We start from the raw sequence: 24961 nt of genomic DNA, 5'->3' as shown, positions 1-24961 counted from the left end.
TGTTTGTGTTTGGGGTCGGGTGTCTCGGATTGGCCGGCTGGATAATTAGAATCCACGATACGCAGCATGGTTCTAAGACCAGAGGTGGCACCAGTGCCAAGTCGGGCTAGTTTGATGGTGCGAAGTAGCTCCTGCAATCTGCCATCCAGAAGCGCAGTAGCTTACTTTTGTTTGCCAGGGAAACGGGCCGAGCTTTGTGTCTGGCGGCCTATGGCTGGGAGTGGCCGCCTGGCTCCTTAGAATCCACGATACGCAGCATGGTTCCCAGACCCAAGGTGGCAACAGTGCCAAGTTGGGCTGGTTTGATACTACCAAGTGTTTCCTGCAATCTGCCATCCAGAAGCGGGGCAGCTTACTTTTGTTTGCCAGGGAAACGGGCCGAGGTTTGTGTCTTGGGGCCTATGGCTGGGAGTGACCGGCTGGCTCCTGAAAAGCTACGATAGGCAGGATGGTGACCAGACCCATGGTGGCACCAGTGCCAAGACGGGCTGGTTTGATAGTACCAAGTGGCTCATGCAATCTGCCATCCAAAAGTTGGCAGGCGAGTTCTGTCTTCCAGGGAAAAGCGCCGTTGTTTCTGTTTGGGGGCCTGTGCCTGGGTGTGGCCGGCGGGCTCCTTAGAACCCACGATACGCAGCATTGTTCCCAGACCCAAGGTGGCACCAGTGCCAAGTTGGCCTGGTTTAATACTACCAAGTGGCTCCTGCAATCTGCCATCCAGAAGCGGGGCAGCTTACTTTTGTATGCCAGGGAAACGGGCAGAGCTTTGTGTCTGGGGGCCTATGGCTGGGAGTGACCGGCTGACTCCTGAAAAGCTACGATAGGCAGGATGGTGACCAGACCCATGGTGGCACCAGTGCCAAGTTGGGCTGGTTTGATAGTACCAAGTGGCTCCTGTAATCTGCCATCAAAATGTTGGAAGGCGAGATTTGTTTTTCAGGGAAAAGCGCCGTTGTTTCTATTTGGGGGCGTGTGGCTGGGAGTGGCCGGCCGGCTAATTAGAATACGCGATACGCAGGATGGTTCCCAGACCAGAGGTGGCACCAGTGCCAAGTCGGGCTGGTTTGATACTACCAAGTGGTTCCTGCAATCTGCCATCCAGAAGCGGGGAAGCTTACTTTTGTTTGCCAGGGAAACGGGCCGAGGTTTGTGGCTGGGGGCCTATGGCTGGGAGTGACCGGCTGGCTCCTGAAAAGCTACGATAGGCAGGATGGTGACCAGACCCATGGTGGCACCAGTGCCAAGTTGGGCTGGTTTGATAGTAACAAGTGGCTCCTGCAATCTGCCATCAAACAGTTGGCAGGCGAGATTTGTGTTCCAGGGAAAAGCGCCATTGTTTGTGTTTGGGGGCCTGTGGCTGGGAGTGGCCGGCTGGCTCCTTAGAATCCACGATACGCAGGACAGTTCCCAGACCAGAGGTGGCACCAGTGCCAAGTCGGGCTGGTTTGATAGTACCCAGTGGCTCCTGCAATCTGCCGTCAAAATGTTGGCAGGCGAGTTTTGTTTTCCAGGGAAATGCGCCATTGTTTGTGTTTGGTGGTATGTGGCTGGGAGAGGCCAGCTGGCTCCTTAGAATCCACGATACGCAGGATGTTTCCCAGACCCAAGGGGGAACCAGTGCCAAGTCGGACTGGTTTGATGGTGCAAAGTGGCTCCTGCAATCTGCCATCCAGGATCGGGGCAGCTTACTTTTGTTTGCCAGGAAAACGGGCCGAGGTTTGTGTCTCGGGGCCTATGGCTGGGAGTGACCGGCTGGCTCCTGAAAAGCTACGATAGGCAGGATGGTGACCAGACCCATGGTGGCTCCAGTGCCAAGTTGAGCTGATTTGATAGTACCAAGTGCGTGCTGTAATCTGCCATCAAAAAGTTGGCAGGCGAGTTTTGTTTTCCAGGGAAAAGCGCCGTTGTTTGTGTTTGGGGGCCTGTGGCTGGGAGTGGCCGGCTGCCTCCTTAGAATCCACGAAACGCAGGAGGGTTCCCAGACCAGAGGTGGCACCAGTGCCAAGTCGGGCTGGTTTGATACTACCAAGTGGTTCCTGCAATCTGCCATCCAGAAGCGGGGAAGCTTACTTTTGTTTGCCAGGGAAACGGGCAGAGCTTTGTGTCTGGGGGCCTATGGCTGGGAGTGACCGGCTGGCTCCTGAAAAGCTACGATAGGCAGGATGGTGACCAGACCCATGGTGGCACCAGTGCCAAGTTGGGCTGGTTTGATAGTACCAAGTGGCTCCTGCAATCTGCCATCAAAAATTTGGCAGGGGAGTTTTGTTTTCCGGGGAAAAGCGCCGTTGTTTGTGTTTGGGGTCCTCTGGCTGGGAGTGGCCGGCTGGCTAATTAGAATCCACGATACGCAGGATGGTTGCCAGACCCAGGGTGGCACCAGTGTCAAGTCAGGTTAGTTTGATGGTGCAAAGTGGCTCCTGCAATCTGCCATCCAGAATCGGGGCAGCTTACTTTTGTGTGCCAGGGAAACGGGCCGAGGTTTGTGTCTCGGGGAATATGGCCGGGAGTGACCGGCTGGCTCCTGAAAAGCTACGATAGGCAGGATGGTGACCAGACCCATGGTGGCACCAGTGCCAAGTTGGGCTGGTTTGATAGTACCAAGTGGCTCCTGCAATCTGCCATCAAATTGTTGGCAGGCGCATTTTGTTTTCCAGGGAAAAGCGCCGTTTTTTGTGTTTGGGGCCCTGTGGCTGGGAGTGGCCGGCTGCCTCCTTAGAATCCACGATACGCAGGATGGTTTCCAGGCCCATGGTGGAACCAGTTCCAAGTCTGGCTGGTTTGATAGTACCAAGTGGTTCCTGCAATCTGCCATCCAGAAGCGGGGCAGCTTACTTTTGTTTGCCAGGGAAACGGGTCGAGGTTTTGTGTCTGGGGGCCAATGGCTGGGAGTGACCAGCTGGCTCCTGAAAAGCTACGATAGGCAGGATGGTGACCAGACCCATGGTGGCACCAGTGCCAAGTTGGGCTGGTTTGATAGTACCAAGTGGCTCCTGCAATCTGCCATCAAAAAGTTGGCAGTCGAGTTTTGTTTTCCAGGGAAAAGCGCCGTTGTTTGTGTTTGGGGGCCTGTGGCTGGGAGGGGCCAGCTGGTGCCTTAGAATCCACGATACGCAGGATGGTTCCCAGACCAGAGGTGGCACCACTGCCAAGTCGGGCTAGTTTGATGGTGCAAAGTGGCTCCTGCAATCTGCCATCCAGAAGCGGGGTAGCTTACTTTTGTATGCCAGGGAAACGGGCCGAGGTTTTTGTCTGGGGGACTATGGCTGGGAGTGAGTGGCTGGCTCCTTAGAATCCACGATACGCAGGATGGTTCCCAGAGCCAAGGTGGCACCAGTGCCAAGTCGGGCTGTTTTGAGAGCAACAAGTGGCTCCTGCAATCTGCCATCAAAAATTTGGCAGGCGAGTTTTGTTTTCCAGGGAAAAGCGCCAGTGTTCGTGTTTAGCGGCTGTGGTTGGGAAAGGCCGGATGGCTAATTAGAATCCACGATACGCAGGATGGTTCCCAGACCCAAGGAGGCACCAGTGCCAAGTCGGGCTGGTTTGATAGTACCAAGTGCGTCCTGCAATCTGCCATCCAGAAGCGGGGCAGCTTACTTTTGTTTACCATGGAAACGGGCCGACATTTGTGTCTGGGCGCCGATGGCTGGGAGTGACCGGCTGGCTCCTGAAAAGCTACGATAGGCAGGATGGTGACCAGACCCATGGTGGCACCAGTGCCAAGTTGGGCTGGTTTGATAGCACCAAGTGGCTCCTGCAATCAGCCATCAAAAAGTTGGCAGTCGAGTTTTGTTTTCCACGGAAAAGCGCCATTGATTGTGTTTGGGGGCCTGTGGCTGGGAGTGGCAAACCGGCTCCTTAGAACCCACAATAAGCAGGATGGTCCCCAGACCAGAGGTGGCACCAGTGCCAAGTCGGGCTAGTTTGATGGTGCAAAGTGGTTCCTGCAATCTGCCATCCGGAAGTGGGTTAACTTACTTTTGTTTGCCAGGGAAACGGGCCGAGGATTTTGTCTGGGGGCCTATGGCTGGGAGTGACCGGCTGGCTCCGGAAAAGCTACGATAGGCAGTATGGTGACCAGACCCATGGTGGCCGCAGTGACAAGTTGGGCTGATTAGATAGTACCAAGTGGCTCCTGCAATCTGCCATCAAAAAGTTGGCAGGCGAGTTTTGTTTTCCAGGGAAAAGCGCCGTTATTTGTATTTGGGTGCCTATGGCTGGGAGTGACCGGCTGGCTCCTGAAAAGCTACGATAGGCAGGATGGTGACCAGACCCATGGTGGCACCAGTGCCAAGTTGGGCTGGTTTGATAGTACCAAGTGGCTCCTGCAATCTGCCATCAAAATTTTGGCAGGCCAGTTTTGTTTTCCAGGGAAAAGCGCCGTTGTTTGTGTTTGGGGGCCTGTGGCTGAGAGTGGCCAGCTGGCTCCTTAGAATCCACGATACGCAGGATGGTTCCCAGACCTAAGGTGGCACCAGTGCCAAGTCGGGCTGGTTTGATGGTGCAAAGTGGCTCCTGCAATCTGCCATCCAGAAGCGGGGTAGCTTACATTTGTTTGCCAAGGAAACGGGCAGAGGTTTGTGTCTGGGGGCCTATGGCTGGGAGTGACCGGCTGGCTCCTGAAAAGCTACGATAGGCAGGATGGTGACCAGACCCATGGTGGCACCAGTGCCAAGTTGGGCTGGTTTGATAGCACCAAGTGGCTCCTGCAATCTGCCATCAAAAAGTTGGCAGGCGAGTTTTGTTTTCCGGGGAAAAGCGCCGTTGTTTGTGTTTGGGGGCCTGTGGCTGGGAGTGGCCGGCTGCCTCCTTAGAATCCACGATACGCAGCATGGTTCCCAGAGCCAAGGTTGCACCAGTGCCAAGTTGGGCTGGTTTGATAATACCAAGTGGCTCCTGCAATCTGCCATCCAGAAGCGGGGCAGCTTACTTTTGTTTGCCAGGGAAACGGGCCGAGGTTTTTGTCTGGGGGCTATGGCTCGGAGCGACCAGCTGGCCCCTGAAAAGCTACGATAGGCAGGATGGTTACCAGACCCATGGTGGCACCAGTGCCAAGTTGGGCTGGTTTGATAGTACCAAGTGGCTCCTGCAATCTGCCATCAAAATTTAGCAGGCGAGTTTTGTTTTCCAGGGAAAAGCGCCGTTGTTTGTGTTTGGGGACCTGTGGCTGGGAGTGGACGGCTGGCTCCTTAGAATCCACGATACGCAGGACAGTTCCCAGACCAGAGGTGGCACCAGTGCCAAGTCGGGCTGGTTTGATAGTACCAAGTGGCTCCTGCAATCTGCCGTCAAAAAGTTGGCAGGCGCATTTTGTTTTCCAGGGAAAAGCGCCGTTGTTTTTGTTTGGGGCCCTGTGCCTGGGAGTGGCCGGCTGGCTCCTTAGAATCCACGATACGCAGGATGGTTTCCAGGCCCATGGTGGAACCAGTTCCAAGTCTGGCTGGTTTGATAGTACCAAGTGGTTCCTGCAATCTGCCATCCAGAAGCGGGGCAGCTTACTTTTGTTTGCCAGGGAAACGGGTCGAGGTTTTGTGTCTGGGGGCCTATGGCTGGGAGTGACCGGCTGGCTCCTGAAAAGCTACGATAGGCAGGATGGTGACCAGACCCATGGTGGCACCAGTGCCAAGTTGGGCTGGTTTGATAGTACCAAGTGGCTCCTGCAATCTGCCATCAAAAAGTTGGCAGGAGAGTTTTGTTTTCCAGGGAAAAGCGCCGTTGTTTGTGTTTGGTGGCCTGTGGCTGGGAGTGACCGGCTGGCTAATTAGAATCCACGATACACAGCATGGTTCCCAGACCCAAGGTGGCACCAGTGCCAAGTCAATCTGCTTTGATAGTACCAAGTGGTTCCTGCAATCTGCCATCCAGAGGCGGGGCAGCTTACTTTTGTTTGCCAGGGAAACGGGCCGAGGTTTGTGTCTGTGGGCCTATGGCTGGGAGTGACCGTCTAGGTCGTGAAAAGCTACGATAGGCAGGATGGTGACCAGACCCATGGTGGCACCAGTGCCAAGTTGGGCTGGTTTGATAGTACCAACTGGCTCCTGTAATCTGCCATCAAAAAGTTGGCAGGCGAGATTTGTTTTCCAGGGAAAAGCGCCGTTCTTTTTGTTTGGCGGCATGTGGCTGGGAGTGGCCAGCTGGCTCCTTAGAATCCACGATACGCAGCATGGTTCCCAGAGCCAAGGTGGCACCAGTGCCAAGTCGGGCTGGTTTGATGGTGCAAAGTAGTTCCTGCAATCTGCCATCCAGAAGCGGGGTAGCTTACTTGTGTTTGCCAAGGAAACGGGCCGACATTTGTATCTTGATGCCTATGGCTGGGACTGACCGGCTGTCTCCTGAAAAGCTACGATAGGCAGGATGGTGACCAGACCCATGGTGGCACCAGTGCCAAGTTGGGCTGATTTGATAGTACCAAGTGGCTCCTGCAATCTGCTCACAAAAAGTTTGCAGGCGAGTTTTGTTTTCCAGGGAAAAGCGCCGTTGTTTGTGTTTGGGGTCGGGTGGCTCGGAGTGGCCGGCTGGATAATTAGAATCCACGATACGCAGCATGGTTCCCAGACCAGAGGTGGCACCAGTGCCAAGTCGGGCTAGTTTGATGGTGCGAAGTAGCTCCTGCAATCTGCCATCCAGAAGCGCAGTAGCTTACTTTTGTTTGCCAGGGAAACGGGCCGAGCTTTGTGTCTGGCGGCCTATGGCTGGGAGTGGCCGGCTGGCTCCTTAGAATCCACGGTACGCAGCATGGTTCCCAGACCCAAGGTGGCAACAGTGCCAAGTTGGGCTGGTTTGATACTACCAAGTGTTTCCTGCAATCTGCCATCCAGAACCGGGGCAGCTTACTTTTGTTTGCCAGGGAAATGGGCCGAGGTTTGTGTCTTGGGGCCTATGGCTGGGAGTGACCGGCTGGCTCCTGAAAAGCTACGATAGGCAGGATGTTTACCAGACCCATGGTGGCACCAGTGCCAAGACGGGCTGGTTTGATAGTACCAAGTGGCTCATGCAATCTGCCATCCAAAAGTTGGCAGGCGAGATTTGTGTTCCAGGGAAAAGCGCCGTTGTTTGTGTTTGGGGGCCTGTGCCTGGGTGTGGCCGGCGGGCTCCTTAGAACCCACGATACGCAGCATTGTTCCCAGACCCAAGGTGGCACCAGTGCCAAGTTGGCCTGGTTTAATACTACCAAGTGGCTCCTGCAATCTGCCATCCAGAAGCGGGGCAGCTTACTTTTGTATGCCAGGGAAACGGGCAGAGCTTTGTGTCTGGGGGCCTATGGCTGGGAGTGACCGGCTGGCTCCTGAAAAGCTACGATAGGCAGGATGGTGACCAGACCCATGGTGGCACCAGTGCCAAGTTGGGCTGGTTTGATAGTACCAAGTGGCTCCTGTAATCTGCCATCAAAATGATGGCAGGCGAGATTTGTTTTTCAGGGAAAAGCGCCGTTGTTTGTATTTGGGGGCGTGTGGCTGGGAGTGGCCGGCCGGCTAATTAGAATACGCGATACGCAGGATGGTTCCCAGACCAGAGGTGGAACCAGTGACAAGTCGGGCTGCTTTGATGGTGCAAAGTGGTTACTGCAATCTGCCATCCAGAAGCGCGGTAGCTTACTTTTGTTTGCCAGGGAAACGGGCCGAGGTTTGTGGCTGGGGGCCTATGGCTGGGAGTGACCGGCTGGCTCCTGAAAAGCTACGATAGGCAGGATGGTGACCAGACCCATGGTGGCACCAGTGCCAAGTTGGGCTGGTTTGATAGTAACAAGTGGCTCCTGCAATCTGCCATCAAACAGTTGGCAGGCGAGTTTTGTTTTCCAGGGAAAAGCGCCATTGTTTGTGTTTGGGGGCCTGTGGCTGGGAGTGGCCGGCTGGCTCCTTAGAATCCACGATACGCAGGACAGTTCCCAGACCAGAGGTGGCACCAGTGCCAAGACGGGCTGGTTTGATAGTGCCAAGTGGCTCCTGCAATCTGCCGTGAAAAAGTTGGCAGGCGCATTTTGTTTTCCAGGGAAAAGCGCCGTTGTTTGTGTTTGGGGCCCTGTGGCTGGGAGTGGCCGGCTGGCTCCTTAGAATCCACGATACGCAGGATGGTTTCCAGGCCCAAGGTGGCACCAGTTCCAAGTCTGGCTGGTTTGATAGTACCAAGTGGTTCCTGCAATCTGCCATCCAGAAGCGGGGCAGCTTACTTTTGTTTGCCAGGGAAACGGGTCGAGGTTTTGTGTCTGGGGGCCTATGGCTGGGAGTGACCGGCTGGCTACTGAAAAGCTACGATAGGCAGGATGGTGACCAGACCCATGGTGGCACCAGTGCCAAGTTGGGCTGGTTTGATAGCACCAAGTGGCTCCTGCAATTTGCCATCAAAAAGTTGGCAGGCGAGTTTTGTTTTCCAGGGAAAAGCGCCAGTGTTCGTGTTTGGGGGCTGTGGTTGGGAAAGGCCGGATGGCTAATTAGAATCCATGATACGCAGGATGGTTCCCAGACCCATGGTGGCATCAGTGCCAAGTTGGGCTGGTTTGATAGTACCAAGTGGCTCCTGCAATCTGCCATCAAAAATTTGGCAGGCGAGTTTTGTTTTCCAGGGAAAAGCGCCGTTGTTTGTATTTGGGGGCCTATGGCTGGGGGTGACCGGTTGGCTCCGGAAAAGCTACGATAGGCAGTATGGTGACAAGACCCATGGTGGCACCAGTGCCAAGTTGGGCTGGTTTGATAGTACCAAGTGGCTCCTGCAATCTGCCATCAAAAAGTTGGCAGTCGAGTTTTGTTTTCCAGGGAAAAGCGCCGTTGTTTGTGTTTGGGGGCCTGTGGCTGGGAGGGGCCAGCTGGTGCCTTAGAATCCACGATACGCAGGATGGTTCCCAGACCAGAGGTGGCACCACTGCCAAGTCGGGCTAGTTTGATGGTGCAAAGTGGCTCCTGCAATCTGCCATCCAGAAGCGGGGTAGCTTACTTTTGTATGCCAGGGAAACGGGCCGAGGTTTTTGTCTGGGGGTCTATGGCTGGGAGTGAGTGGCTGGCTCCTTAGAATCCACGATACGCAGGATGGTTCCCAGACCAGAGGTGGAACCAGTGACAAGTCGGGCTGTTTTGAGAGCAACAAGTGGCTCCTGCAATCTGCCATCAAAAAGTTGGCAGTCGAGTTTTGTTTTCCAGGGAAAAGCGCCGTTGTTTGTGTTTGGGGGCCTGTGGCTGGGAGTGGCCGCCTGGCTCCTTAGAATCCACGATACGCAGCATGGTTCCCAGAGCCAAGGTGGCACCAGTGCCAAGTTTGGCTGGTTTGATAGTACCAAGTGGCTCCTGCAATCTGCCATCCAGAAGCGGGGCAGCTTACTTTTGTTTGCCAGGGAAACGGGCCGAGGTTTTTGTCTGGGGGATATGGCTCGGAGCGACCAGCTGGCCCCTGAAAAGCTACGATAGGCAGGATGGTTACCAGACCCATGGTGGCACCAGTGCCAAGTTGGGCTGGTTTGATAGTACCAAGTGGCTCCTGCAATCTGCCGTCAAAAAGTTGGCAGGCGCATTTTGTTTTCCAGGGAAAAGCGCCGTTTTTTGTGTTTGGGGCCCTGTGGCTGGGAGTGGCCGGCTGCCTCCTTAGAATCCACGATACGCAGGATGGTTTCCAGGCCCATGGTGGAACCAGTTCCAAGTCTGGCTGATTTGATAGTACCAAGTGGTTCCTGCAATCTGCCATCCAGAAGCGGGGCAGCTTACTTTTGTTTGCCAGGGAAACGGGTCGAGGTTTTGTGTCTGGGGGCCTATGGCTGGGAGTGACCGGCTGGCTCCTGAAAAGCTACGATAGGCAGGATGGTGACCAGACCCATGGTGGCACCAGTGCCAAGTTGGGCTGGTTTGATAGTACCAAGTGGCTCATGCAATCTGCCATCCAAAAGTTGGCAGGCGAGTTCTGTTTTCCAGGGAAAAGCGCCGTTTTTTGTGTTTGGGGGCCTGTGCCTGGGTGTGGCCGGTGGGCTCCTTAGAACCCGCGATACGCAGCATTGTTCCCAGACCCAAGGTGGCACCAGTGCCAAGTTGGCCTGGTTTAATACTACCAAGTGGTTCCTGCAATCTGCCATCCAGAAGCGGGGCAGCTTACTTTTGTTTGCCAGGGAAACGGGTCGAGGTTTTGTGTCTGCGGGCCTATGGCTGGGAGTGACCGGCTGGCTCCTGAAAAGCTACGATAGGCAGGATGGTGACCAGACCCATGGTGGCACCAGTGCCAAGTTGGGCTGGTTTGATAGTACCAAGTGGCTCCTGTAATCTGCCATCAAAATGTTGGCAGGCGAGATTTGTTTTTCAGGGAAAAGCGCCGTTGTTTGTATTTGGGGGCGTGTGGCTGGGAGTGGCCGGCCGGCTAATTAGAATACGCGATACGCAGGATGGTTCCCAGACCAGAGGTGGAACCAGTGACAAGTCGGGCTGCTTTGATGGTGCAAAGTGGTTACTGCAATCTGCCATCCAGAAGCGCGGTAGCTTACTTTTGTTTGCCAGGGAAACGGGCCGAGGTTTGTGGCTGGGGGCCTATGGCTGGGAGTGACCGGCTGGCTCCTGAAAAGCTACGATAGGCAGGATGGTGACCAGACCCATGGTGGCACCAGTGCCAAGTTGGGCTGGTTTGATAGTAACAAGTGGCTCCTGCAATCTGCCATCAAACAGTTGGCAGGCGAGTTTTGTTTTCCAGGGAAAAGCGCCATTGTTTGTGTTTGGGGGCCTGTGGCTGGGAGTGGCCGGCTGGCTCCTTAGAATCCACGATACGCAGGACAGTTCCCAGACCAGAGGTGGCACCAGTGCCAAGTCGGGCTGGTTTGATAGTGCCAAGTGGCTCCTGCAATCTGCCGTCAAAAAGTTGGCAGGCGCATTGTGTTTTCCAGGGAAAAGCGCCGTTGTTTGTGTTTGGGGCCCTGTGGATGGGAGTGGCCGGCTGGCTCCTTAGAATCCACGATACGCAGGATGGTTTCCAGGCCCAAGGTGGCACCAGTTCCAAGTCTGGCTGGTTTGATAGTACCAAGTGGTTCCTGCAATCTGCCATCCAGAAGCGGGGCAGCATACTTTTGTTTGCCAGGGAAACGGGCCGAGGTTTTGTGTCTCGGGGCCTATGGCTGGGAGTGACCGGCAGGCTCCTGAAAAGCTACGATAGGCAGGATGGTGACCAGACCCATGGTGACACCAGTGCCAAGTTGGGCTGGTTTGATAGCACCAAGTGGCTCCTGCAATCTGCCATCAAAAAGTTGGCAGGCGAGTTTTGTTTTCCAGGGAAAAGCGCCAGTGTTCGTGTTTGGGGGCTGTGGTTGGGAAAGGCCGGATGGCTAATTAGAATCCACGATACGCAGGATGGTTCCCAGACCCATGGTGGCATCAGTGCCAAGTTGGGCTGGTTTGATAGTACCAAGTGGCTCCTGCAATCTGCCATCAAAAATTTGGCAGGCGAGTTTTGTTTTCCAGGGAAAAGCGCCGTTGTTTGTATTTGGGGGCCTATGGCTGGGGGTGACCGGCTGGCTCCGGAAAAGCTACGATAGGCAGTATGGTGACAAGACCCATGGTGGCACCAGTGCCAAGTTGGGCTGGTTTGATAGTACCAAGTGGCTCCTGCAATCTGCCATCAAATGTTGGCAGGCCAGTTTTGTTTTCCAGGGAAAAGCGCCGTTGTTTGTGTTTGGGGGCCTGTGGCTGAGAGTGGCCAGCTGGCTCCTTAGAATCCACGATACGCAGGATGGTTCCCAGACCTAAGGTGGCACCAGTGCCAAGTCGGGCTGGTTTGATGGTGCAAAGTGGCTCCTGCAATCTGCCATCCAGAAGCGGGGTAGCTTACATTTGTTTGCCAAGGAAACGGGCAGAGGTTTGTGTCTGGGGGCCTATGGCTGGGAGTGACCGGCTGGCTCCTGAAAAGCTACGATAGGCAGGATGGTGACCAGACCCATGGTGGCACCAGTGCCAAGTTGGGCTGGTTTGATAGCACCAAGTGGCTCCTGCAATCTGCCATCAAAAAGTTGGCAGGCCAGTTTTGTTTTCCAGGGAAAAGCGCCATTGATTCTGTTTGGGGGCCTGTGGCTGGGAGTGGCCGGCTGGCTCCTTAGAATCCACGATACGCAGCATGGTTCCCAGACCCAAGGTGGCACCAGTGCCAAGTTGGGCTGGTTTGATAGTACCAAGTGGCTCCTGCAATCTGCCATCCAGAAGCGGGGCAGCTTACTTTTGTTTGCCAGGGAAACGGGCCGAGGTTTTTGTCTGGGGGCTATGGCTCGGAGCGACCAGCTGGCCCCTGAAAAGCTACGATAGGCAGGATGGTTACCAGACCCATGGTGGCACCAGTGCCAAGTTGGGCTGGTTTGATAATACCAAGTGGCTCCTGCAATCTGCCATCAAAATTTGGCAGGCGAGTTTTGTTTTCCAGGGAAAAGCGCCGTTGTTTGTGTTTGGGGACCTGTGGCTGGGAGTGGACGGCTGGCTCCTTAGAATCCACTAGACGCAGGACAGTTCCCAGACCAGAGGTGGCACCAGTGCCAAGTCGGGCTGGTTTGATAGTACCAAGTGGCTCCTGCAATCTGCCGTCAAAAAGTTGGCAGGCGCATTTTGTTTTCCAGGGAAAAGCGCCGTTTTTTGTGTTTGGGGCCCTGTGGCTGGGAGTGGCCGGCTGCCTCCTTAGAATCCACGATACGCAGGATGGTTTCCAGGCCCATGGTGGAACCAGTTCCAAGTCTGGCTAGTTTGATAGTACCATGTGGTTCCTGCAATCTGCCATCCAGAAGCGGGGCAGCTTACTTTTGTTTGCCAGGGAAACGGGTCGAGGTTTTGTGTCTGGGGGCCTATGGCTGGGAGTGACCGGCTGGCTCCTGAAAAGCTACGATAGGCAGGATGGTGACCAGACCCATGGTGGCACCAGTGCCAAGTTGGGCTGGTTTGATAGTACCAAGTGGCTCCTGCAATCTGCCATCAAAAAGTTGGCAGTCGAGTTTTGTTTTCCAGGGAAAAGCGCCGTTGTTTGTGTTTGGGGGCCTGTGGCTGGTAGGGGCCAGCTGGTGCCTTAGAATCCACGATACGCAGGATGGTTCCCAGACCAGAGGTGGCACCACTGCCAAGTCGGGCTAGTTTGATGGTGCAAAGTGGCTCCTGCAATCTGCCATCCAGAAGCGGGGTAGCTTACTTTTGTATGCCAGGGAAACGGGCCGAGGTTTTTGTCTGGGGGACTATGGCTGGGAGTGAGTGGCTGGCTCCTTAGAATCCACGATACGCAGGATGGTTCCCAGAGCCAAGGTGGCATCAGTGCCAAGTCGGGCTGTTTTGAGAGCAACAAGTGGCTCCTGCAATCTGCCATCAAAAATTTGGCAGGCGAGTTTTGTTTTCCAGGGAAAAGCGCCAGTGTTCGTGTTTAGGGGCTGTGGTTGGGAAAGGCCGGATGGCTAATTAGAATCCACGATACGCAGGATGGTTCCCAGACCCAAGGAGGCACCAGTGCCACGTCAGGCTGGTTTGATAGTACTAAGTGCGTCCTGCAATCTGCCATCCAGAAGCGGGGCAGCTTACTTTTGTTTACCATGGAAACGGGCCGACATTTGTGTCTGGGCGCCGATGGCTGGGAGTGACCGGCTGGCTCCTGAAAAGCTACAATAGGCAGGATGGTGACCAGACCCATGGTGGCACCAGTGCCAAGTTGGGCTGGTTTGATAGCACCAAGTGGCTCCTGCAATCAGCCATCAAAAAGTTGGCAGTCGAGTTTTGTTTTCCACGGAAAAGCGCCATTGATTGTGTTTGGGGGCCTGTGGCTGGGAGTGGCAAACCGGCTCCTTAGAACCCACAATAAGCAGGATGGTCCCCAGACCAGAGGTGGCACTAGTGCCAAGTCGGGCTAGTTTGATGGTGCAAAGTGGCTCCTGCAATCTGCCATCCGGAAGCGGGTTAACTTACTTTTGTTTGCCAGGGAAACGGGCCGAGGATTTTGTCTGGGGGCCTATGGCTGGGAGTGACCGGCTGGGTCCGGAAAAGCTACGATAGGCAGTATGGTGACCAGACCCATGGTGGCACCAGTGCCAAGTTGGGCTGGTTTGATAGCACCAAGTGGCTCCTGCAATCTGCCATCAAAAAGTTGGCAGGCCAGTTTTGTTTTCCAGGGAAAAGCGCCATTGATTGTGTTTGGGGGCCTGTGGCTGGGAGTGGCCGGCTGGCTCCTTAGAATCCACGATACGCAGCATGGTTCCCAGACCCAAGGTGGCACCAGTGCCAAGTTGGGCTGGTTTGATAGTACGAAGTGGCTCCTGCAATCTGCCATCCAGAAGCGGGGCAGCTTACTTTTGTTTGCCAGGGAAACGGGCCGAGGTTTTTGTCTGGGGGCTATGGCTCGGAGCGACCAGCTGGCCCCTGAAAAGCTACGATAGGCAGGATGGTTACCAGACCCATGGTGGCACCAGTGCCAAGTTGGGCTGGTTTGATAGTACCAAGTGGCTCCTGCAATCTGCCATCAAAATTTGGCAGGCGAGTTTTGTTTTCCAGGGAAAAGCGCCGTTGTTTGTGTTTGGGGACCTGTGGCTGGGAGTGGACGGCTGGCTCCTTAGAATCCACGATACGCAGGACAGTTCCCAGACCAGAGGTGGCACCAGTGCCAAGTCGGGCTGGTTTGATAGTACCAAGTGGCTCCTGCAATCTGCCGTCAAAAAGTTGGCAGGCGCATTTTGTTTTCCAGGGAAAAGCGCCGTTTTTTTTGTTTGGGGCCCTGTGGCTGGGAGTGGCCGGCTGCCTCCTTAGAATCCACGATACGCAGGATGGTTTCCAGGCCCATGGTGGAACCAGTTCCAAGTCTGGCTGGTTTGATAGTACCAAGTGGCTCCTGCAATCTGCCATCAAGAAGCGGGGCAGCTTACTTTTGTTTGCCAGGGAAACGGGTCGAGGTTTTGTGTCTGGGGGCCTATGGCTGGGAGTGACCGGCTGGCTCCTGAAAAGCTACGATAGGCAGGATGGTGACCAGACCCATGGTGGCAGCAGTGCCAAGTTGGGCTGGTTTGATAGTACCAAGTGGCTCCTGCAATCTGCCATCAAAAAGTTGGCAGTCGAGTTTTGTTTTCCAGGGAAAAGCGCCGTTGTTTGTGTTTGGGGGCCTGTGGCTGGGAGGGGCCAGCTGGTGCCTTAGAATCCACGATACGCAGGATGGTTCCCAGACCAGAGGTGGCACCACTGCCAAGTCGGGCTAGTTTGATGGTGCAAAGTGGCTCCTGCAATCTGCCATCCAGAAGCGAGGTAGCTTACTTTTGTATGCCAGGGAAACGGGCCGAGGTTTTTGTCTGGGGGACTATGGCTGGGAGTGAGTGGCTGGCTCCTTAGAATCCACGATACGCAGGATGGTTCCCAGAGCCAAGGTGGCACCAGTGCCAAGTCGGGCTGTTTTGAGAGCAACAAGTGGCTCCTGCAATCTGCCATCAAAAATTTGGCAGGCGAGTTTTGTTTTCCAGGGAAAAGCGCCAGTGTTCGTGTTTAGGGGCTGTGGTTGGGAAAGGCCGGATGGCTAATTAGAATCCACGATACGCAGGATGGTTCCCAGACCCAAGGAGGCACCAGTGCCAAGTCGGGCTGGTTTGATAGTACCAAGTGCGTCCTGCAATCTGCCATCCAGAAGCGGGGCAGCTTACTTTTGTTTACCATGGAAACGGGCCGACATTTGTGTCTGGGCGCCGATGGCTGGGAGTGACCGGCTCGCTCCTGAAAAGCTACGATAGGCAGGATGGTGACCAGACCCATGGTGGCACCAGTGCAAAGTTGGGCTGGTTTGATAGTACCAAGTGGCTCCTGCAACCTGTCATCAAAAATTTGGCAGGCGAGTTTTGTTTGCCAGGGAAAAGCGCCGTTATTTGTATTTGGGTGCCTATGGCTGGGAGTGACCGGCTGGCTCCTGAAAAGCTACGATAGGCAGTATGGTGACAAGACCCATGGTGGCACCAGTGCCAAGTTGGGCTGGTTTGATAGTACGAAGTGGCTCCTGCAATCTGCCATCCAGAAGCGGGGCAGCTTACTTTTGTTTGCCAGGGAAACGGGCCGAGGTTTTTGTCTGGGGGCTATGGCTCGGAGCGACCAGCTGGCCCCTGAAAAGCTACGATAGGCAGGATGGTTACCAGACCCATGGTGGCACCAGTGCCAAGTTGGGCTGGTTTGATAATACCAAGTGGCTCCTGCAATCTGCCATCAAAATTTGGCAGGCGAGTTTTGTTTTCCAGGGAAAAGCGCCGTTGTTTGTGTTTGGGGACCTGTGGCTGGGAGTGGACGGCTGGCTCCTTAGAATCCACGATACGCAGGACAGTTCCCAGACCAGAGGTGGCACCAGTGCCAAGTCGGGCTGGTTTGATAGTACCAAGTGGCTCCTGCAATCTGCCGTCAAAAAGTTGGCAGGCGCATTTTGTTTTCCAGGGAAAAGCGCCGTTTTTTGTGTTTGGGGCCCTGTGGCTGGGAGTGGCCGGCTGCCTCCTTAGAATCCACGATACGCAGGATGGTTTCCAGGCCCATGGTGGAACCAGTTCCAAGTCTGGCTAGTTTGATAGTACCAAGTGGTTCCTGCAATCTGCCATCCAGAAGCGGGGCAGCTTACTTTTGTTTGCCAGGGAAACGGGTCGAGGTTTTGTGTCTGGGGGCCTATGGCTGGGAGTGACCGGCTGGCTCCTGAAAAGCTACGATAGGCAGGATGGTGACCAGACCCATGGTGGCACCAGTGCCAAGTTGGGCTGGTTTGATAGTACCAAGTGGCTCCTGCAATCTGCCATCAAAAAGTTGGCAGGCCAGTTTTGTTTTCCAGGGAAAAGCGCCGTTGTTTGTGTTTGGGGGCCTGTGGCTGGGAGGGGCCAGCTGGTGCCTTAGAATCCACGATACGCAGGATGGTTCCCAGACCAGAGGTGGCACCACTGCCAAGTCGGGCTAGTTTGATGGTGCAAAGTGGCTCCTGCAATCTGCCATCCAGAAGCGGGGTAGCTTACTTTTGTATGCCAGGGAAACGGGCCGAGGTTTTTGTCTGGGGGACTATGGCTGGGAGTGAGTGGCTGGCTCCTTAGAATCCACGATACGCAGGAGGATTCCCAGAGCCAAGGTGGCACCAGTGCCAAGTCGGGCTGTTTTGAGAGCAACAAGTGGCTCCTGCAATCTGCCATCAAAAATTTGGCAGGCGAGTTTTGTTTTCCAGGGAAAAGCGCCAGTGTTCGTGTTTAGGGGCTGTGGTTGGGAAAGGCCGGATGGCTAATTAGAATCCACGATACGCAGGATGGTTCCCAGACCCAAGGAGGCACCAGTGCCAAGTCAGGCTGGTTTGATAGTACTAAGTGCGTCCTGCAATCTGCCATCCAGAAGCGGGGCAGCTTACTTTTGTTTACCATGGAAACGGGCCGACATTTGTGTCTGGGCGCCGATGGCTGGGAGTGACCGGCTGGCTCCTGAAAAGCTACGATAGGCAGGATGGTGACCAGACCCATGGTGGCACCAGTGCAAAGTTGGGCTGGTTTGATAGCACCAAGTGGCTCCTGCAATCAGCCATCAAAAAGTTGGCAGTCGAGTTTTGTTTTCCACGGAAAAGCGCCATTGATTGTGTTTGGGGGCCTGTGGCTGGGAGTGGCAAACCGGCTCCTTAGAACCCACAATAAGCAGGTTGGTCCCCAGACCAGAGGTGGCACTAGTGCCAAGTCGGGCTAGTTTGATGGTGCAAAGTGGCTCCTGCAATCTGCCATCCGGAAGCGGGTTAACTTACTTTTGTTTGCCAGGGAAACGGGCCGAGGATTTTGTCTGGGGGCCTATGGCTGGGAGTGACCGGCTGGCTCCTGAAAAGCTACGATAGGCAGTATGGTGACCAGACCCATGGTGGCACCAGTGCCAAGTTGGGCTGGTTTGATAGCACCAAGTGGCTCCTGCAATCTGCCATCAAAATGTTGGCAGGCCAGTTTTGTTTTCCAGGGAAAAGCGCCATTGATTGTGTTTGGGGGCCTGTGGCTGGGAGTGGCCGGCTGGCTCCTTAGAATCCACGATACGCAGCATGGTTCCCAGACCCAAGGTGGCACCAGTGCCAAGTTGGGCTGGTTTGATAGTACGAAGTGGCTCCTGCAATCTGCCATCCAGAAGCGGGGCAGCTTACTTTTGTTTGCCAGGGAAACGGGCCGAGGTTTTTGTCTGGGGGCTATGGCTCGGAGCGACCAGCTGGCCCCTGAAAAGCTACGATAGGCAGGATGGTTACCAGACCCATGGTGGCACCAGTGCCAAGTTGGGCTGGTTTGATAGTACCAAGTGGCTCCTGCAATCTGCCATCAAAATTTGGCAGGCGAGTTTTGTTTTCCAGGGAAAAGCGCCGTTGTTTGTGTTTGGGGACCTGTGGCTGGGAGTGGACGGCTGGCTCCTTAGAATCCACGATGACAGTTCCCAGACCAGAGGTGGCACCAGTGCCAAGTCGGGCTGGTTTGATAGTACCAAGTGGCTCCTGCAATCTGCCGTCAAAAAGTTGGCAGGCGCATTTTCTTTTCCAGGGAAAAGCGCCGTTTTTTTTGTTTGGGGCCCTGTGGCTGGAGGGGCCGGCTGCCTCCTTAGAATCCACGATACGCAGGATGGTTTCCAGGCCCATGGTGGAACCAGTTCCAAGTCTGGCTGGTTTGATAGTACCAAGTGGCTCCTGCAATCTGCCATCAAGAAGCGGGGCAGCTTACTTTTGTTTGCCAGGGAAACGGGTCGAGGTTTTGTGTCTGGGGGCCTATGGCTGGGAGTGACCGGCTGGCTCCTGAAAAGCTACGATAGGCAGGATGGTGACCAGACCCATGGTGGCAGCAGTGCCAAGTTGGGCTGGTTTGATAGTACCAAGTGGATCCTGCAATCTGCCATCAAAAAGTTGGCAGTCGAGTTTTGTTTTCCAGGGAAAAGCGCCGTTGTTTGTGTTTGGGGGCCTGTGGCTGGGAGGGGCCAGCTGGCTAATTAGAATCCACGATACGCAGGATGGTTCCCAGACCAGAGGTGGCACCACTGCCAAGTCGGGCTAGTTTGATGGTGCAAAGTGGCTCCTGCAATCTGCCATCCAGAAGCGGGGTAGCTTACTTTTGTATGCCAGGGAAACGGGCCGAGGTTTTTGTCTGGGGGACTATGGCTGGGAGTGAGTGGCTGGCTCCTTAGAATCCACGATACGCAGGATGGTTCCCAGAGCCAAGGTGGCACCAGTGCCAAGTAGGGCTGTTTTGAGAGCAACAAGTGGCTCCTGCAATCTGCCATCAAAAATTTGGCAGGCGAGTTTTGTTTTCCAGGGAAAAGCGCCAGTGTTCGTGTTTAGGGGCTGTGGTTGGGAAAGGCCGGATGGCTAATTAGAATCCACGATACGCAGGATGGTTCCCAGACCCAAGGAGGCACCAGTGCCAAGTCGGGCTGGTTTGATAGTACCAAGTGCGTCCTGCAATCTGCCATCCAGAAGCGGGGCAGCTTACTTTTGTTTACCATGGAAACGGGCCGACATTTGTGTCTGGGCGCCGATGGCTGGGAGTGACCGGCTCGCTCCTGAAAAGCTACGATAGGCAGGATGGTGACCAGACCCATGGTGGCACCAGTGCAAAGTTGGGCTGGTTTGATAGCACCAAGTGGCTCCTGCAATCAGCCATCAAAATTTGGCAGTCGAGTTTTGTTTCCACGGAAAAGCGCCATTGATTGTGTTTGGGGGCCTGTGGCTGGGAGTGGCAAACCGGCTCCTTAGAACCCACAATAAGCAGGATGGTCCCCAGACCAGAGGTGGCACTAGTGCCAAGTCGGGCTAGTTTGATGGTGCAAAGTGGCTCCTGCAATCTGCCATCCGGAATCGGGTTAACTTACTTTTGTTTGCCAGGGAAACGGGCCGAGGATTTTGTCTGGGGGCCTATGGCTGGGAGTGACCGGCTGGCTCCGGAAAAGCTACGATAGGCAGTATGGTGACCAGACCCATGGTGGCAGCAGTGACAAGTTGGGCTGGTTTGATAGTACCAAGTGGCTCCTGCAACCTGTCATCAAAAATTTGGCAGGCGAGTTTTGTTTTCCAGGGAAAAGCGCCGTTATTTGTATTTGGGTGCCTATGGCTGGGAGTGACCGGCTGGCTCCTGAAAAGCTACGATAGGCAGTATGGTGACAAGACCCATGGTGGCACCAGTGCCAAGTTGGGCTGGTTTGATAGTACCAAGTGGCTCCTGCAATCTGCCATCAAAATGTGGGCAGGCGAGTTTTGTTTTCCAGGGAAAAGCGCCGTTGTTTGTGTTTGGGGGCCTGTGGCTGATAGTGGCCAGCTGGCTCCTTGGAATCCACGATACGCAGGATGGTTCCCAGACCCAAGGTGCCACCAGTGCCAAGTCGGGCTGGTTTGATGGTTCAAAGTGGCTCCTGCAATCTGCCATCCAGAAGCGGGATGGCTTACCTTTGTTTGCCAGGGAAACGGGCAGAGCTTTGTGTCTGGGGGCCTATGGCTGGGAGTGGCCAGCTGGCTCCTTAAAATGCACGATATGCAGAATGGTGACCAGACCCAAGGTGGCACCAGTGCCAAGTCGGGCTGGTTTTGTAGTACCAAGTGCGTCCTGCAATTTGCCATCCAGAAGAGGGGCAGTTGAGTTTTGTTTACCAGAGTAAAGTGCCGTGGTTTTTGTTTGGGGGCCTATGGGTGAGAGTTGCCGGCTGGCCCCTGAAAATCCACGATAGGCAGGATGGTTCCCAGAACCAAGGTGGCACCAGTGCCAAGTCGGGCTGGTTTGATGGTGCAAAGTGGCTCCTGCAATCTGCCATTCAGACGCAGGGCAGCGGATTTTTGTTTGCTGGAGAAAAGTTCCGTGGTTTGTTTTTGGGGGTATATTGCTGGGCGTGACCGGCTGGCTCCTTAAAAAGCTCGATACGCAGCATGGTTCCCTGACTCAAGGTGGCATCAGTGCCAAGTCGGGCTGTTTTCGTAGTACCAAGCGCGTCCTGCAATCTGCCATCCAGAAGCGGGGCAGCTTATTTTGTTTGCCAGGGAAACGGGCCGAAATTTTTGTCTGGGGGTCTACGGCTGGGGGTGACTGGCTGGCTCCTGAAAAGCTACGATAGGCAGGATGGTAACCAGCCCCATGGTGGCACCAGTGCCAAGTTGGGCTGGTTTGATAGTACCAAGTGGCTCCTGCAATCTGCCATCAAAAAGTTGGCAGGCGAGTTTTGTTTTCCAGGGAAAAGCGCCGTTGTTTGTGTTTGGGGGCATGTGGCTGGGAGTGGCCGGCTGGCTCCTGAAAATCCACGATAGGCAGGGTGGTTCCCAGACCAGAGGTGGCACCAGTGCCAAGTCGGGCTGGTTTTATGATGCAAAGTGGCTGCTGCAATCTGCCATCAAAAAGTTGGCAGGCGAGTTTTGTTTTCCAGGGAAAAGCGCCGTTGTTTGTGTTTGGGGGCCTGTGGTTGGGAGTGGCCGTCTGACTAATTCGAATCCACGATACGCAGGATGGTTCCCAGACCAGAGGTGGAACCAGTGACAAGTCGGGCTGCTTTGATGGTGCAAAGTGGTTCCTGCAATCTGCCATCCAGAAGCGCGGTAGCTTACTTTTGTTTGCCAGGGAAACGGGCCGAGGTTTGTGGCTGGGGGCCTATGGCTGGGAGCGACCGGCTGGCTCCTGAAAAGCTACGATAGGCAGGATGGTGGCCAGACCCATGGTGGCACCAGTGCCAAGTTGGGCTGGTTTGATAGTACCAAGTGGCTCCTGCAATCTGCCATCAAAAAGTTGGCAGGCCAGTTTTGTTTTCCAGGGAAAAGCGCCATTGATTGTGTTTGGGGGCTGTGGCTGGGAGTGGCCAGCTGGCTCCTTAGAATCCACGATACGCAGCATGGTTCCCAGACCCAAGGTGGCACCAGTGCCAAGTTGGGCTGGTTTGATAGTACCAAGTGCGTCCTACAATCTGCCATCCAGAAGCGGGGCAGCTTACTTTTGTTTGCCAGGGAAACGGGCCGAGGTTTGTGTCTGGGGGCTATGGCTCGGAGTGACCGGCTGGCTCCTGAAAAGCTCCGATAGGCAGGATGGCGACCAGACCCAAGGTGGCACCAGTGCCAAGTAGGGCTGGTTTGATAATACCAAGTGGCTCCTGCAATCTGCCATCAAAAAGTTGGCAGGCCAGTTTTGTTTTCCAGGGAAAAGCGCCGTTGTTTGTGTTTGGGGGCCTGTGGCTGGGAGTGGCCGGCTGGCTCCTTAGAACCCACGATACGCAGCATGGTTCCCAGAGCCAAGGTGGCACCAGTGCCAAGTTGGGCTGGTTTGATACTACCAAGTGGCTCCTGCAATCTGCCATCCAGAAGCGGGGCAGCTTACTTTTGTTTGTCAGGGAAACGGGCCGAGGATTGTGTCTGGGGGCCCATGGCTGGGAGTGACCGGCTGGCTCCTGAAAAGCTACAATAGGCAGGATGGTGACCAGACCCATGGTGGCACCAGTGCCAAGTTGGGCTGGTTTGATAGTACCAAGTGGCTCCTGTAATCTGCCATCAAAAAATTGGCAGGCGAGATTTGTTTTCCAGGGAAAAGCGCCGTTGTTTGTATTTGGGTCGTGTGGCTGGGAGTGGCCGGCTGGCTAATTAGAATCCACGATACGCAGGATGGTTCCCTGACCAGAGGTGGAACCAGTGCCAAGTCGGGCTGCTTTGATGGTGCAAAGTGGTTCCTGCAATCTGCCATCCCGACGCGGGGCAGCGGATTTTTGTTTGCCAGACAACAAGTCCGTGGTTCATTTTTGGGGGCATATGGCTGGGAGTGGCCGGCTGGCTCCTTAAAAAGCTCGATACGCATGATGGTTCCCAGGCCAGAGGTGGCACCAGTGCCAAGTTGGGCTGTTTTTGTAGTACCAAGTGCGTCCTGCAATTTGCCTTCCAGAAGAGGGGCAGTTGAGTTTTGTTTGCCAGAGAAAAGGGCCGTGGTTTGTGTTTGAGGGCATATGGCTGAGAGTGTCCGGCTGACCCCACAAAATCCACAATAGCCAGGATGGTTCCCAGAGCCAAGGTGGCACCAGTGCCAAGTCGGGCTGGTTTGATAGTACTAAATAGCTCCTGCAATCTGCCACCCAGAAGCGGGGTAGCTTACTTTTGTTTGTCAGGGAAACGGGCAGAATTTTGTGTCTGGGGGCCTATGGCTGGGAGTGGCCAGCTGGCTCCTTAAAATGCACGATACGCAGGATGGTGACCAGACCCAAGGTGGCACCATTGCCAAGTCGGGCTGCTTTTGTAGTACCAAGTGCGTCCTGCAATTTCCCATCCAGAAGAGGGGCAGTTGAGTTTTGTTTACCAGAGTAAAGTGCCGTGGTTTGTTTTTGGGGGCCTATGGCTGAGAGTGGCCGGCTGGCCCCTGAAAATCCACGATAGGCAGGATGGTTCCCAGATCCAAGGTGGCACCAGTGCCAAGTCGGGCTGGTTTGATGGTGCAAAGTGGCTCCTGCAATCTGCCATCCAGACGCGGGGCAGCGGATTTTTGTTTGCTGGAGAAAAGTTCCGTGGTTTGTTTTTGGCGGTATACGGCTGGGCGTGGCCGGCTGGCTCCTTAAAAGCTCGATACGCAGGATGGTTCCCTGACCGAAGGTGGCATCAGTGCCAAGTCGGGCTGTTTTCGTAGTACCAAGTGCGTCCTGCAATTTGCCATCCAGAAGAGGGGCAGTTGAGTTTTCTTTGCCAGAGAAAAGGGCCGTGGTTTGTGTTTGGGGGCATATGGCTGAGAGTGGCCGGCTGACCCTACAAAATCCACAATAGGCAGGATGGTTCCCAGAGCCAAGGTGGCACCAGTGCCAAGTCGGGCTGGTTTGATAGTACTAAATAGCTCCTGCAATCTGCCATCCAGAAGCGGGGTAGCTTACTTATGTTTGTCAGGGAAACGGGCAGAATTTTGTGTCTGGGGGCCAATGGCTGGGAGTGGCCAGCTGGCTCCTTAAAATGCACGATACGCCGGATGGTGCCCAGACCCAAGGTGGCACCATTGCCAAGTCGGGCTGCTTTTGTAGTACCAAGTGCGTCCTGCAATTTGCCATCCAGAAGAGGGGCAGTTGAGTTTTGTTTACCAGAGTAAAGTGCCGTGGTTTGTTTTTGGGGGCCTATGGCTGAGAGTGGCCGGCTGGCCCCTGAAAATCCACGATAGGCAGGATGGTTCCCAGATCCAAGGTGGCACCAGTGCCAAGTCGGGCTGGTTTGATGGTGCAAAGTGGCTCCTGCAATCTGCCATCCAGACGCGGGGCAGCGGATTTTTGTTTGCTGGAGAAAAGTTCCGTGGTTTGTTTTTGGCGGTATACGGCTGGGCGTGGCCGGCTGGCTCCTTAAAAAGCTCGATACGCAGGATGGTGCCCAGACCCAAGGTGGCATCAGTGCCAAGTCGGGCTGTTTTCGTAGTACCAAGGTCGTCCTGCAATTTGCCATCCAGAAGAGGGGCAGTTGAGTTTTGTTTGCCAGAGAAAAGGGCCGTGGTTTGTGTTTGGGGGCATATGGCTGAGAGTGGCCGGCTGGCCCCTGAAAATCCACGATAGGCAGGATGGTTCCCAGACCAGAGGTGGCACCAGTGCCAAGTCGGGCTGGTTTGATAGTAATAAATAGCTCCTGCAATCTGCCATCCAGAAGCGGGGCAGCTTACTTTTGTTTACCAGGGAAACGGGCCGAGCTTTGTGTCTGGGGGCCTATGGCTGGGAGTGACCTCCTGGCTCCTGAAAAGCTATGCTAGGCAGGATGGTGACCAGACCCATGGTGGCACCAGTGCCAAGTTGGGCTGGTTTGATAGTACCAAGTGGCTCCTGCAATCTGCCATCAAAAAGTTGGCAGGCCAGTTTTGTTTTCCAGGGAAAAGCGCCGTTGTTTGTGTTTGGGGGCCTGTGGCTGGGAGTGGCCAGCTGGCTCCTTAGAATCCACGATACGCAGGATGGTTCCCAGACCAGAGGTGGCACCAGTGCCAAGTCGGGCTGGTTTGATGGTTCAAAGTGGCTCCTGCAATCTGCCATCCAGAAGCGGGGTAGCTTACTTTTGTTTGCCAGGGAAACGGGCAGAGCTTTGTGTCTGGGGCCTATGGCTAGGA

This window comes from Melospiza georgiana, chromosome 4 (genome assembly GCF_028018845.1).
Source record: "Melospiza georgiana isolate bMelGeo1 chromosome 4, bMelGeo1.pri, whole genome shotgun sequence".
Lineage (NCBI taxonomy): Eukaryota > Metazoa > Chordata > Aves > Passeriformes > Passerellidae > Melospiza > Melospiza georgiana.
Note: the sequence above shows the minus strand (reverse complement) of the source record.